Source organism: Sciurus vulgaris (genome assembly GCF_902686455.1).
Source record: "Sciurus vulgaris genome assembly, chromosome: 17".
Classification (NCBI taxonomy): Eukaryota; Metazoa; Chordata; class Mammalia; order Rodentia; family Sciuridae; genus Sciurus; species Sciurus vulgaris.
Genome location: NC_136478.1, coordinates 60047553 through 60060579, shown reverse-complemented (window position 1 = coordinate 60060579; position 13027 = coordinate 60047553). Strand labels below are relative to the sequence as shown.

General features: G+C 39.8%; 1 protein-coding gene and 1 long non-coding RNA gene across 2 annotated transcripts in view; one reads left to right on the top strand and one right to left on the bottom strand.

Annotated features, from left to right (window-relative positions):
• The window catches only part of LOC306648937 (vomeronasal type-1 receptor 4-like), an 85809-nt gene extending 80349 nt beyond the window's left edge, over positions 1-5460 (top strand). The window contains exon 4 of the transcript XR_013760532.1: positions 5330-5460. The gene's annotated coding sequence lies outside the window, so the exon portion shown is untranslated. The remainder of the gene's footprint in view (positions 1-5329) is intronic.
• The window catches only part of LOC306648945, a 440075-nt gene that overhangs the window by 206826 nt on the left and 220222 nt on the right, over positions 1-13027 (bottom strand). The window lies entirely within an intron of this gene.

The window sequence follows — 13027 nt, the reverse complement described above, 5'->3', positions numbered from 1 at the left end:
ATTTGTTCTTCTTTTTCTAGGGGTTTTAAGATGTAATGTTAAGTAGGTGTTAACTTTTTATCCTTTTAATATATGTACTCAATGCAATGACCTTTCCTCTTCATACTACCTTCATAGTGTCCCAGAGATTTTGCATGTTTTAGTGGTATTCTCAATTACCTCTAAGTATTCTCTCATTTCATCCTTCATCTTCTATTATCCATTCATCATTCAATAATGTATTATTTAGTCTCCGCAAGTTAGAGTAGATTGAATTTTATATTGTATCATTCATTTCTGATTTCAGTCTATTATGCTCTGATAGAATGCAGGGTATTATCTTCACTTTTTTGTATTTACTAAGAGTTGCTTTGTGGTATACGATATTGAGTATTTTGGAGAAGGGTCATTTTGCTGCTGAATAAAAAATTGTATTTGCTCATTTATGTATGAAATATTCTATATATGTCTATTAAATCTAAATTATTGATTATATTTTTTAGTTGTACAGTTTCTTTACTAGTTTTTGTTTAGAAGATCTGTCCAGTAGAAAGAGAGGTGTGCTAATGTCACCTAGTGTTACTGTGTTGTAGTCTATTTGATGTTTGAAATTGAGAAGGGTTTGTTTGATGTGCACACATGCTTCATTTGTTGGGGCATAAATATTTTCAATTGTTATGTCTTTTGATGTGTAATTCCCTTCAATAGAATGAAATGACCTTTTTTGTCCCTTCTGATTAACTTTGGCTTGAATTCCTCTTTGATAGGATGGAAACCCCTCCTGTATACATAACCCATAAGTGTGATATGTTTTTCCCCATCCTTTCACCTTCAGGGTGTGAATGTCTTTGCCTATGAGGGTAGTCTCTTGGAGACAGCATGTTGTTGGGTCTTGTTTTTTAATCCCATCTGCAATTCTCTTTCTTTTGAAGAGTTTAAACCATTAACATTCATGGCTATTACTGAGATATGACTTGTATTCCTGGCCATTTTTTGTTTATTTCTGACTTTAACATGATTTGTTTTCTCCTTTGATTATTCCTTTAGTGTAGTTCCTCCCTTTGCTGATTTTCACTTTTTTCTTCACTTTATCCTCATGGAATATTTTGTTGAGACTTTTCTGTAGTGCAGGCTTTCTCATTGTGAATTCTTTTAACTTTTGTTTATCACAGAACAAAACTTAATTTTGCTGGGTATAAAATTCTGAAACTTAATTTTGCTGGATATAAAATTCTAGGTTGGCATCCATTTTATTTCAGAGCTTGAAATATGTTGTTCACGACCTCCTGGCTATGAGGATCTGGGTTGAGAAATCAGTTGAGATCTGAATTGGTTTTCTCCTATATATAATTTTTTTTTTCTGTCATGACCTTTAAGATTTTATCCTTTTTCTGTATTTTAGTCATTTTCATTATAATGTGTCTTGATGTGTGTCTGATCTAATTTCGTACATTTGGGGTCCTGTAATCTTCCTGTATTTGATTTTCCATTTTATTCTTTAGACTTGGGAAATTTTCTCATATTATGTCATTGAAAAGATTGTTCATAACTTTGGTTTGTATTTCTGCTCCTTCATCTATCTTGATAGTTTTTTTTTTTGTGTGTGTGTGTGTGTGTGTGTGTGTGTGCTGGGGTTCCAACCCAGGGCCTTGTGCTTGCAAGGCAAGCACTGTACTGACTGAGCTATGGTAGTTCTTAAATTTGAATTTTCATGTTATCCCATAATTCTTGGAGGTTCTGTTCATAGATCATAGATTATTGCCATCTTCTCTGCATTGTAAACTTTATTTTCAATATTAAATATTTTTTCTTCATTGTCTGAGGTTCTGTGTTCCAAATGGTCTAGTCTGTTGGTGATGCTTTCCATTGAATTTATAATTTGATTTATTGACTCCTTCATTTCAAAGATTTGTTCTATTATTTTTCACAATGTCCAACTCTTTATAGAAGCGATCTTTCACTTCCTGTATGTTCTCTTTGATTTCACGCTCTATACTATTCTTTATTTCAAAGATCAGATTAAATATGTATATTTCTAAACTCCTTCTTGGATATTTCTTTTACTGTGTTATAAGTGAACTTTCTTATTGGGGCATCTTGGTTTGTTTGTGGCATTTTGTTCCCTTGTTTTTTCACATTGCTTGTGTGTTTTCCCATCTAGTTTTGTGAATCTGAGGCAGTACACATTGTACCCCATAGACTTATATTGTCCCTGAAGAGTTTCACTCTCCCACTTTTATGAGGGAGACCAATATCCTTAGCACCCAGTGCAAACAATATAGAGCCTCAAATCTAATAGCTCTCACCAAGGTGTCCAGTGCCCTCTCACTATAAACAGCAATGATGAGTTCAATGTCTCTCCACAATAAAATCAGAAAATTTGCCTGATTTGCAATCTTAAATAGTGGACATAGAAAGAAGTGAAACAGTCAGGACATGGTGGTCATGAAGGAGAAAGAGCAGCCAGAAGCAAAAATCCACAGGAAACATGGAAGAGAAACCAACAGAGATTGACTGTTGGGTAGAGAAAAGGTAGAATGGGAATCCAGGAAGACAGGCGAGCAAGAGAAAGAAAACATATAAAGAGAAACCAATTAAAAATTTAAGAATATACAGCAGAACTGAAAAACACCATGGATATATCACTGTCCTCAACAAACTGATGCACAAAAAACACCCTGCTCCAATATGCCGGAGATGCCAGAGAAGAAGAAAATAAATATAAAATAAACCTTGGTGGAAAACTGAACAACTCTCTGTGCCTATGTTCAAAATCTTCTCAGCCCTGTCTCTGACTTTCCACAAGACTGTTTGACCCAGTTAGACCCTGGCAGACCCAGTCACTATCCCACCATTCTGGGCCTCAGTTTCCCTGAGTCCTACCACATTGCCATCCCAAGGTCTCAATGCCACTGGAATTTGGAGGGAGAGCACCTGGAATGAGCAACCCTGAGAGACAAGTAGATGCTGGCAACCCACATGCCCACTCGAAGACCCTAGGTGCAGCAAATCTGGTGGGCACCCAGACACTGAGCTTCCAGGTCCTGGATGGTATCTCCAGAGAGTGGCTACTGCACCTCAAGATGGCAGTGGCAGCAAAACCACTGGCGCCCCAAACCCCAGGCTCTGGTTGGTGTCTTAAAATGGATGTGGCCACGTGCAACCAAACTTCAGTCTTCCTGGCAGTGGACCTCTGGGCAGCTGTGGCAGTGGTAGTGGCAGAGGTCAATGGAAGCAGGCAGGAGGTCAGCAGAAGCTGTAATCATCAGTGGTGTCAGCAGTAGTGGTGGTGGCAACTGTAGCTGCAGTTTCAGTGGCACCCAGAGGGAAGAGCTCCAGGTGACCTCCATGGAACAGCAATGGCTTTGGTGGCACCAGCAGCAGTCTCACATGGGGAAAAGACCTCCAGGTGTCTTTGCAGCAGCCTCAAAACAGCTGCACCTCACCCCGCAGAGAAGACCTCTGTGTGGCCGCAGTGGTGTGTGTTGAATATCAACTCTGAAATGTGAATCCCTGTGTAGTGTGTGTTTGATTTTGTTTATACAGTGGCAGAAGAGGCTCAGTGCGTGGCACACTAAGGATGCAGTGGCCTCCCCATGTGTCCATAGCAGGGAACAGGCTGGTCACCTGTGTCTTTGTTCCATCCATAACTATGATGGCGAAACCAGACCTGGTTGTGAAATAAAATTACAAAAATGTTGCAGGAAGAGTCTAATGCCTGGGAAGGGGTCAGCTCCCCTTCCCTCTATTAGCCTTTCTCCAGAAAGTCTAATTAATCATGGGTCCCTACTGTTTGCAATGTCAATAACTGCCTTAATTGTCTTGACTACTCCCTCCTGAAGTGTAATAGATGTCTGTGAAAAGTGCTGTTTCTTCTTATCTGTTCTGTGAGCATACCTTATGTTAGAGACCCTGCAGAAGGCCTTCAGCCACATAGATTAGAATTGTGTTTAATAAAGGAGGAAAAAGCCCCCAAAACAGAATGGGTCTAAGATGATGTCAAATACCCTATAAATATTTCAAGAAACTGTGGATCAGGGCTTAGAATTTTGGAGTGGTACTTACCTCTGAACCCACTGGCATAAAATAAAGTTTGATTTTTCCTACTATCCAAGTGCTGTGTTTTTGTTTACATATAATTTTGGTTAATTGGCCAGGAAGTGATAACCATTAGGGATTTGGGGTGGGACCCACACTGGTGTCCGTAGTGCCCCTCAGATCAAATGGGTTGGCACTGCCTGAGAATTCTGGGATCTCCTTCACCTGCTGGGCCTGTACCTCTGGAGTGGCTTCTGGCATCCTGAACACACCGGAGAGTAGGACAAAACCCCTGTGTAGTCTACTGGAAAAGGTAAGGTCCCTGGGAAACAGGATCATAGACAAGCCTGTTGGTAAGGGCAGAAGGGGAGCCTGAACACCTTCCTTGGATACCCATGAGGGCGCCTGCAGTGTAAGGAACCCCAAAGGAAAAAGGGCTGAGGAAGAAATGCTTAAACTCTTTAAGTGTCTGTGCTGGTGTGAGTGGATGAGAGACAGTGTTTTAAACCTCCCATGGCCACCTGCAGTGGGTCCACAGGTATCAGGGACTCCAGCAGGGAAATCATCAGTATGGGGAACTCTGAAAGTGGGGAGATAGTGTTTTAAAATTCCTGAGTGTGTGTGTGAGTGTGCAAATACTTGTGAAAGTTGTTCCATAGGTAATTATGGCTGTGTCATTTTGTGTCTTTGTCTTTTTCTGAGTTCAACTTTTTTCTTATGATGAATACACCTTTTCCCTTGAACCAATTATTCTTGTTTTGTCTAACTGAAATATCTTGCCCTCTTCTTTTCTTTCTGATGTCTTTATCTAGATGTCTATTATTCAAGGTTTAACTCTCAAATACCCTAAAAAATTAAGTTCATGTGACTTAAAATGAGATAAAAATAAGAATGTCTCTAAAATCACTAACCCACACGTTCCCCCCGCCCCAGGTGATCAGACAATTAAGGGTGTTCTTTTGTATAAATTGCTTAAGCTATAATTAATGTCCATTGATTCTAGAATTTTCCTTAAAAAAAAGGGTGAATTAAGATGTTAACTAAACTTGGTTTTCATGGGTAATCTAAGTTAAAAAAAATGGGTAAATCAGATTGAAAATAAACGTGATAAATATCATAGATATGTTGTTTTAAACATTTTTGGTCAATAGAAAGTTTAAGATTTTTTGTTTTTGGTCTTCACTAAAAGCAAGATGATTAAGGGTTAAAATTCTACCATCATGTATGTTCTACATACAAGAAATTAATAAAAGGAGATAAAATAAAAACTCCCAAAGAATGATAAAATACTGTTGTTTTATTTGGTCCCAAGAATTCTTCAGTATTCTGACTCCAACTTTTGGACCCCTCAAGGTCAACACTCCCAAACTTCTGACTCTGGGAATGATGCCAGGAGTAAGAAAAAAAGAGTTTGAGTCAGCTGCCGAGTCTCCCACTCCTCCACCTGCCCTGTGTCCTTACTGTCCAAGCCAAGGAAAAATTTATATGTACAAAGCCCTTGCTTTAGGATATGGGTCATATTATAGCAGTCTTACCAGTAGACTCTTAAAAAATCTTGACTGAATGGGTGACCTGTAGGTATGGGCCTATTTAAGAGAAACATGTGTGATGGTCATCATCTGGCCTTTAAATGGTATTATAGATAATTATATGATCTTACAGCTAAAGTTGGTTAGTCAGGGGTAAAATATATGAGAGAGATTCTGTGAGTACAGACACTTATTGAGTTGTATGATAAGGAGTCTGAACAGTCAGGCACTAAGTTAAAGGTTTCAAAATACACTGCCTCAGGGGGTTTCAAGATGGCAGACTAGAGGGTGGCTGCATTTCATGTTGCTCCAGGACTCAGGATTCAAAAGAGGAGATATTGAGAGACTTGGGACCAACTCAAAGCAGCTGGGTGAGTCTCTCCCGTTGGGGAGGAGTCCCGGATGGGGCCGTAGTCCCGGAATGCAGGAAACTTTGTGAAGTAGAGTTGCCCAACAAGACACCCCTCCCCCCACTGGAGCAGTGAACTCAGACAACTGGGAGCATCATAGAGGAGGCCACTCAGCACAGCACTTGGACTCGGAGCAACCACTGGGGCTCTGGGAGGCTGCCCAGAGGAAGAGCTGCACAGTGAGCTGTTTGGACTTAGAGCAACCACTCCTGAACACCTGGGCCTGCCCGGAGGAGGAGGAGGAGGAGTGCGGTGGGTCGCTTGGACTTGGAGTGACTGCACCAGAGATACAGGTGGTTGCCAGAGGAGGAGCTGTGCGGCAAGCTGTTTGGACTCAGAGAGACTGCTTCTGAACACCAGGGGGCTGCCTGGAGGAGGAGGAGGAGTGCGGCAGGTCGCTGGGACTTGGAGTGACTGCATCAGAGCTCCAGGCAGCTGCTCAGAGGAGGAGGCGAGTGGTAAGTTGTTTGGACTCAAAGCAACTGCTCCTGAACACCGGGGGGGCTGCCCGGAGTAGGAGCGCGGTGGGTCGCTTGGTCTCGGAGTGGCTGCACCTGAGCTCCAGGTGGCTGCCCAGAGTAGGCATGCAGCAGGTCGCTTAGACTGAGAGCGACTGCTCCTGAACACCCAGGGTGCTACCGGGAGGAGGAGGAGGAGGAGGAATGGGGTGGGTCACATGGACTCAGAGTGAGTGCCCAGGGCTACAGGCAGTTGGTGGGAGGAGGAGGCACACAGTGAGTTGTTTGGACTTCAAGTGACTGCATCGGAACATCGGGCAGCTGTCCGGAGGAAGAGGCGTGCGGCAGGTCGCTGGGACTTGGAGCAACTGTATGGGGCTCCACGTGGCTGCTCAGAGGAGGGGCCGCATGGCCAGGCGATGAGGTGCAGAGCAGGGTCCCAGGACCTACGATGCTTCTTGGTGGAAGAGCCGCACAGAGACGTGCTTAGGGGCGGAACGAAGGTTACAGGACTGTGGGCAGATTCTCTGAGGAGAGGCAGCCTAAGGAGAATCGTCTGCGAAGGGTGAGGCTCCCAGGCCCAGGAGGTAGGTCTGGGCCCCTGGGAACGTTGCAGAGGAAGGCAGCCCAGCCCAGGCAGTAGCTGTGGATTGAGGGGAACCTCTAGGAGGGGAACTGACCAGCGAGGCCTCCCCACTGGGTGAGTCTTCCCTGCTGGGTGAGGTTTTCCCACAAGGACAGTAAAACCAGAGACACAGGCCCAAACAGGCTTTGCCTCAGCCCGCAGCCAGGTTCCCCTTTGGATGACCATTGGTCAACAAGTGGAGGCACCTCTGCCCACTAGCAGGGAATATACACCACCTGAAGGCCACCACCCCTAGAGAGGCAGCTTCCTTGTGGAGCACCGCACTATCAACTTCCTCCAAGACTTCAGCCTACTGAAGGCTAAGAGGGGATATACTAGAAATCTTCAGGGACATTTTAAGTTAATAGAGGAAATCTGCAATGTCTCAGCAGTCCACTGATACCTGAACAATATGAGAAAACAAGGGAAGAAAATGCCCCAAACAAATCTAGATGCTACATCAATAAAACCCAATGACAGCATAGCAGAAGAAATGACAGGGAGTTCAGAATGTACATAATTAAAATGATCAGGGAAGCAAACGATGAGATGAAAGAGCAAATGCAGGCACTGAATGATGAGATGAAAGAGCAAATGCAGGCATTGAATGATTGCACCAATTGACAGTTAAAAGAGCAAATACAGGAAGCAAAACATCATTTCAAATAAAGAGTTAGAGATATTGAAAAAAAAAACCAAACAAACAGAAATCCTTGAAATGAAGGAAACAGTAAACCAAATTAAGAACTCCTTAGAAAGCATATCCAATAGGATAGAACACCTGGAAGACAGAACCTCAGACATTGAAGACAAAATATTTAACCTTGAAAATAAAGTTGAACAAACAGAGAAGATGGTAAGAAATCATGAACAGAATCTATAAGAACTATGGGATATCAAGAAAAGGCCAAATTTAAGAATTATTGGGATTGAGGAAGGCACAGAGAAACAAACCAAAGGAATGAACAATCAATTCAATGAAATAATATCAGAAAATTTTCCAAATCTGAAGAATGAAATGGAAAATCGAGTTCAAGAGGCTTATAGGACTCCAAATACGCAAAATTACAACAGACCCACACCAAGGCACATTATAATGAAAACACCTAACATACAAAATAAACACGGAATTTTAAAGGCTGTGAGAGAAAAGAATCAAATTACATTCAGGGGGAAACCAATACGAATATCAGCAGATTTTTCAATCCAGACCCTAAAAGCTAGAAGGGCCTGGAACAACATTTTTCAAGCCCTGAAAGAAAATGGATGTCAACCAAGAATCTTATACCCAGCAAAACTTACCTTCAAAATTGATGATGAAATAAAATCCTTCCATGATGAACAGAAGCTAAAAGAATTTAAAATAGAAAGCCACCACTACAGAACATCATCAGCAAAATATTCCATGAGGAAGAGATGAAAAACAAAGAAGCAAATCAGCAAAGGGAGGAATTATCCTAAAGGAATTGTCAAATAAGGAGGAACCAAGTCAAATAAATAAATAAATAAATAAATAAAACTAAAAAAAATGAACCAAATGACGGGGAATACAAATAATATCTCAATAATAACCCTGAATGTTAATAACCTGAATTCATCAATCAAAAGACATAGACTGGCAGATTGGATTAAACGGGAAGATCCAACAATATATTGCCTGCAAAAGACTCACCTCATAGAAAAAGTTACCCATAGACTAAAGGTAAAAGGATGGGGAAAACATACCATGCACATGGACTCAGCAAAAAAGCTGGAGTATCCATCCTCATCTCAGATAATGTGGACTTCAAGCCAAAGTTAGTCAGAAGGGATAAAGAAGGACATTTCATACTGCTTAAGGGAAGCATAAATCAGCAAGATATAACAATCATAAACATCTATGCCCCAAACAGTGGCTCATCCATGTATGTCAAACAAATCCTTCTCAATTTCAGAAACCACATAGACCATAACACAATAATACTAGGTGATTTTAACATGCCTCTCACACCACTGGACAGATCTTCCAAACAAATATTGAACAAAGAAACCATAGATCTCAATAACACAATCAATAATTTAGACTTAACAGACATTTATAGAATATACCATCCAACCAAGAGCGAATACACTTTCTTCTCAGCAGCTCATGGATCCTTCTCTAAAAGAGACCATATATTATGCCACAAAGCTAATGTTAGCAAATACAAGAAGATAAAGACACTACATTGTATTCTATCAGATCATAATGGATTGAAGTTAGAGAGAAATGAAAGAGTAAAAAACAGAAACTATTTCAACACCTGGAGATTAAACAATATGCTATTATATGATGAATGGAAACAGAAGATATTAGGAAGGAAATTAAAAAATTCTTAGAGGTAAATGAGGACAAAGAAACATCATATCAAAATCTCTGGGACACTATGAAAGCAGTACTTCGAGGAAAATTTATTTCATGGAGCGCTTTTAATAAAAGAAGTAAATCTCAACAAATAAACGACCTAACACTGCAGATCAAAGCCCTAGAAAAAGAATAGACCAGCACCAAAAGTAGTAGAAGACAGGAAATAGTTAAACTCAGAGCTGAAATCAACGAAATTGAAACAAAAGAAACAATACAAAAAATTGACAAAATAAATAGTTGGTTCTTTGAAAAAATAAACAAAATTGATAAACCCTTAGCCACTCTAACAAAGAGAAGATGAGAGAAAACCCAAAATCACTAAAATTCGGAATGAACAAGGAAATATCACAACAGACACGATTGAAATACAAAACATAATTAGAAGCTATTTTGAAAATCTATATTCCAACAAAACAGAAAATTTTGAAGACATCAACAGGTTTCTAGAGACATATGAATTGCCTAAATTGAACGAGGAGGACATACACAATTTAAATAGAAAAATTTCAAGTAATGAAGTAGAAGAAGTCATCAAAAGCCTACCAACAAAGAAAAGTCCAGGACCAGATGGGTTCTCAGCCGAGTTCTACAAAACCTTTAAGGAAGAGCTCATTCCAATACTTCTCAAAGTATTCCATGAAATAGAAGAGGAGGGAACCCTCCCAAACTCATTCTATGAAGCCAATATTACCCTGATACCCAAACCAGACAGAGACAAATCGAGGAAAGAAAATTTCAGACCGATATCATTAATGAACATTGTCGCAAAAATTCTCAATAAAATTTTAGCAAATTGCATACAAAAATATATTAAAAAGATAGTGCACCACGATCAAGTGGGTTTTATCCCAGGGATGCAAGGTTGGTTCAACATCCGGAAATCAATAAATGTAATTCACCATATCAATGAACTTAAAGTCAAGAATCACATGATTATTTCAATAGATGCAGAAAAAGCATTTGATAATGCTCATTATCATGCTCAAAACACTAGAAAAAATAGGGATAGTGGGAACATTCCTTAACATTATAAATGTCATCTATGCTAAGCCCATGGCTAATATCATTCTAAATGGTGAAAAACTGAAAGCATTCCCCCTAAAAACTGGAACAAGACAGGGATGCCCTCTTTCTCCACTCCTATTCAGTATCATTCTTGAGACTCTAGGCAGAGCAATTAGACAGACCAAGGAAATTAAAGGAATACGTATAGGAAAAGAAGAACTCAAACTATTCCTATTTGTGGATGATATGATTATATACTTAGAGGAACCTGGAAATTCCACCAGAAAACTTTTAGAACTCATAAGTGAATTCAGTAAAGTAGCAGGTTACAAGATCAATGCTCATACATCCAATGCATTTTTATACATAAGTGATGAATCCTCAGAAAGAGAAATTATGAAAACTACCCCATTCACGATAGCATTGAAAAAAATAAAATACTTGCAAATCAATCTCACAAAAGAGGTGAAAGACCTCTACAATGAGAACTACAGAACACTAAAGAAAGAAATTAAAGAAAACCTTAGAAGATGGAAAGATCTCCCATGTTCTTGGAGAGGCAGAATTAATATTGTCAAAATGGCCATACTACCAAAAGTGCTATACAGATTCAATGCAATTCCAATTAAAATCCCAATGATGTACCTTACAGAAATAGAGCAAGCAATCATGAAATTCATCTGGAAGAATAAGAAACCCAGAATAGCTAAAGGAATCCTTCACAGGAAAAATGAAGCAGGGGGTATCACAATACCCAAACTTCAACTTTATTACAAAGCAATAGTAACAAAGACGGCATGGTATTGGTACCAAAATAGACAGGTAGATCAATGGTACCCAATAGAGGACACGGACACAAACCCAAATAAATACAACTTTCTAATACTAGACAAAGGTGGCAAAAATATGTAATGGAGAAAAGATAGCCTCTTCAACAAATGGTGCTGGGAGAATTGGAAATCCATATGCAACAGTATGAAACTAAACCCATATCTCTCACCCTGCACAAAACTCAACTCAAAATGCATTAAAGACATTGGAATCAGACCAGAGACTCTGCAGATTATAGAAGAAAAAGTAGGTTCCGATCTTCAACGTGTCAGCCTAGGACCAGACTTCCTCAACAGGACTCCCATAGCACAAGAAATAAAAGCAAGAATCAATAACTGGGATAGATTCAAACTAAAAAGCTTTCTCTCAGCAAAGGAAACTATCAGTAGTCTGAAGAAAGAGCCTACAGAGTGGGAGAATATCTTTGTCAATCATACTTCAGATAGAGCACTAATCTCCAGAATCTATAAAGAACTCAAAAAACTCTACACCAAGAATACAAATGATCCATTCAACAAATGGGCTAAGGAAATGAATAGACACTTCACAGAAAAAAATGTACAAGCAATCAACAAACATATGAAAAAATGTTCAACATCTCTAGTAATAAGAGAAATGCAAATCAAAACCACCCTACGATTCCATCTCACCCCAATTAGAATGGCGATTATCAAAAATACAAGCAACAGGTGTTGTCGAGGATGTGGGGAGAAAGGTACACTCATACATTGCTGGTGGGGCTGCAAATTAGGGCAGCCATTCTCGAAAGCAGTGTGGAGATTCCTTAGAAAAGTTGGAATGGAACCACCATTTGACCCAGCTATCCCACCCCTTGGCCTATACCCAAAGGACTTAAAATCAGCATACTACAGAGATACAGCCACATCAGTGTTCATAGCTGCTCAATTCACAATAGCCAGATTGTGGAACCAACCTAGATGTCCTTCAATTGATGAGTGGATAAAGAAACTGTGGTATATATATACAATGGAATATTACTCTGCCATAAGGAATGATAAAATTATGGCATTTGCAGGCAAATGGATGAAATTGGAGACCATCATGCTAAGTGAGATAAGCCATTCTCTAAAAACTAAACGACGAATGATCTCACTGATAAGTAGATGTTGACACATAAGGGGGATGGTGGGGGGAGTTAGTGTTAGGGTTAGGGTTAGGGTTAGAGTTAGGGAGGGGGACAAGAATGGAGGAAGAAAGGCGTATTTAGAGGGAAAAGAAGGGTGGGAGGGGTGGGGGGAAGGGAAAAATAATAGAATGAATCAAACAACATTACCATATGTAAATTTATGATTATACAAATGGTATGTGTTTAACCCATGTACAAACAAACAACATGTATCCCATTTGTTTACAATAAAAAAAAAAAAAAAAACAAAAACCTACCAACAAAGAAAAGTCTGGGACCAGATGGGTTCTCAGGTGAGTTCTACAAAATCTTTAAAGAAGAACTCATTCCAATACTTCTCAAAGTATTTCATAAAATAGAAGAGGAGGGAACCCTCCCAAACTCATTCTATGAAACCAATATTACCCTGATACCTAAACCAGACAGAGACACATTGAGGAAAGAAAATTTCAGACCAATATCCTTAATGAACATCGACGCAAAAATTCTCAGCAAAATTTTAGCAAATCGCATACAAAAACATATCAAAAAGATAGTGCACCACTATCAAGTGGGTTTCATCCCAGGGATGCAAGGTTGGTTCAACATCCAGAAATTAATAAATGTACTTCACCATATC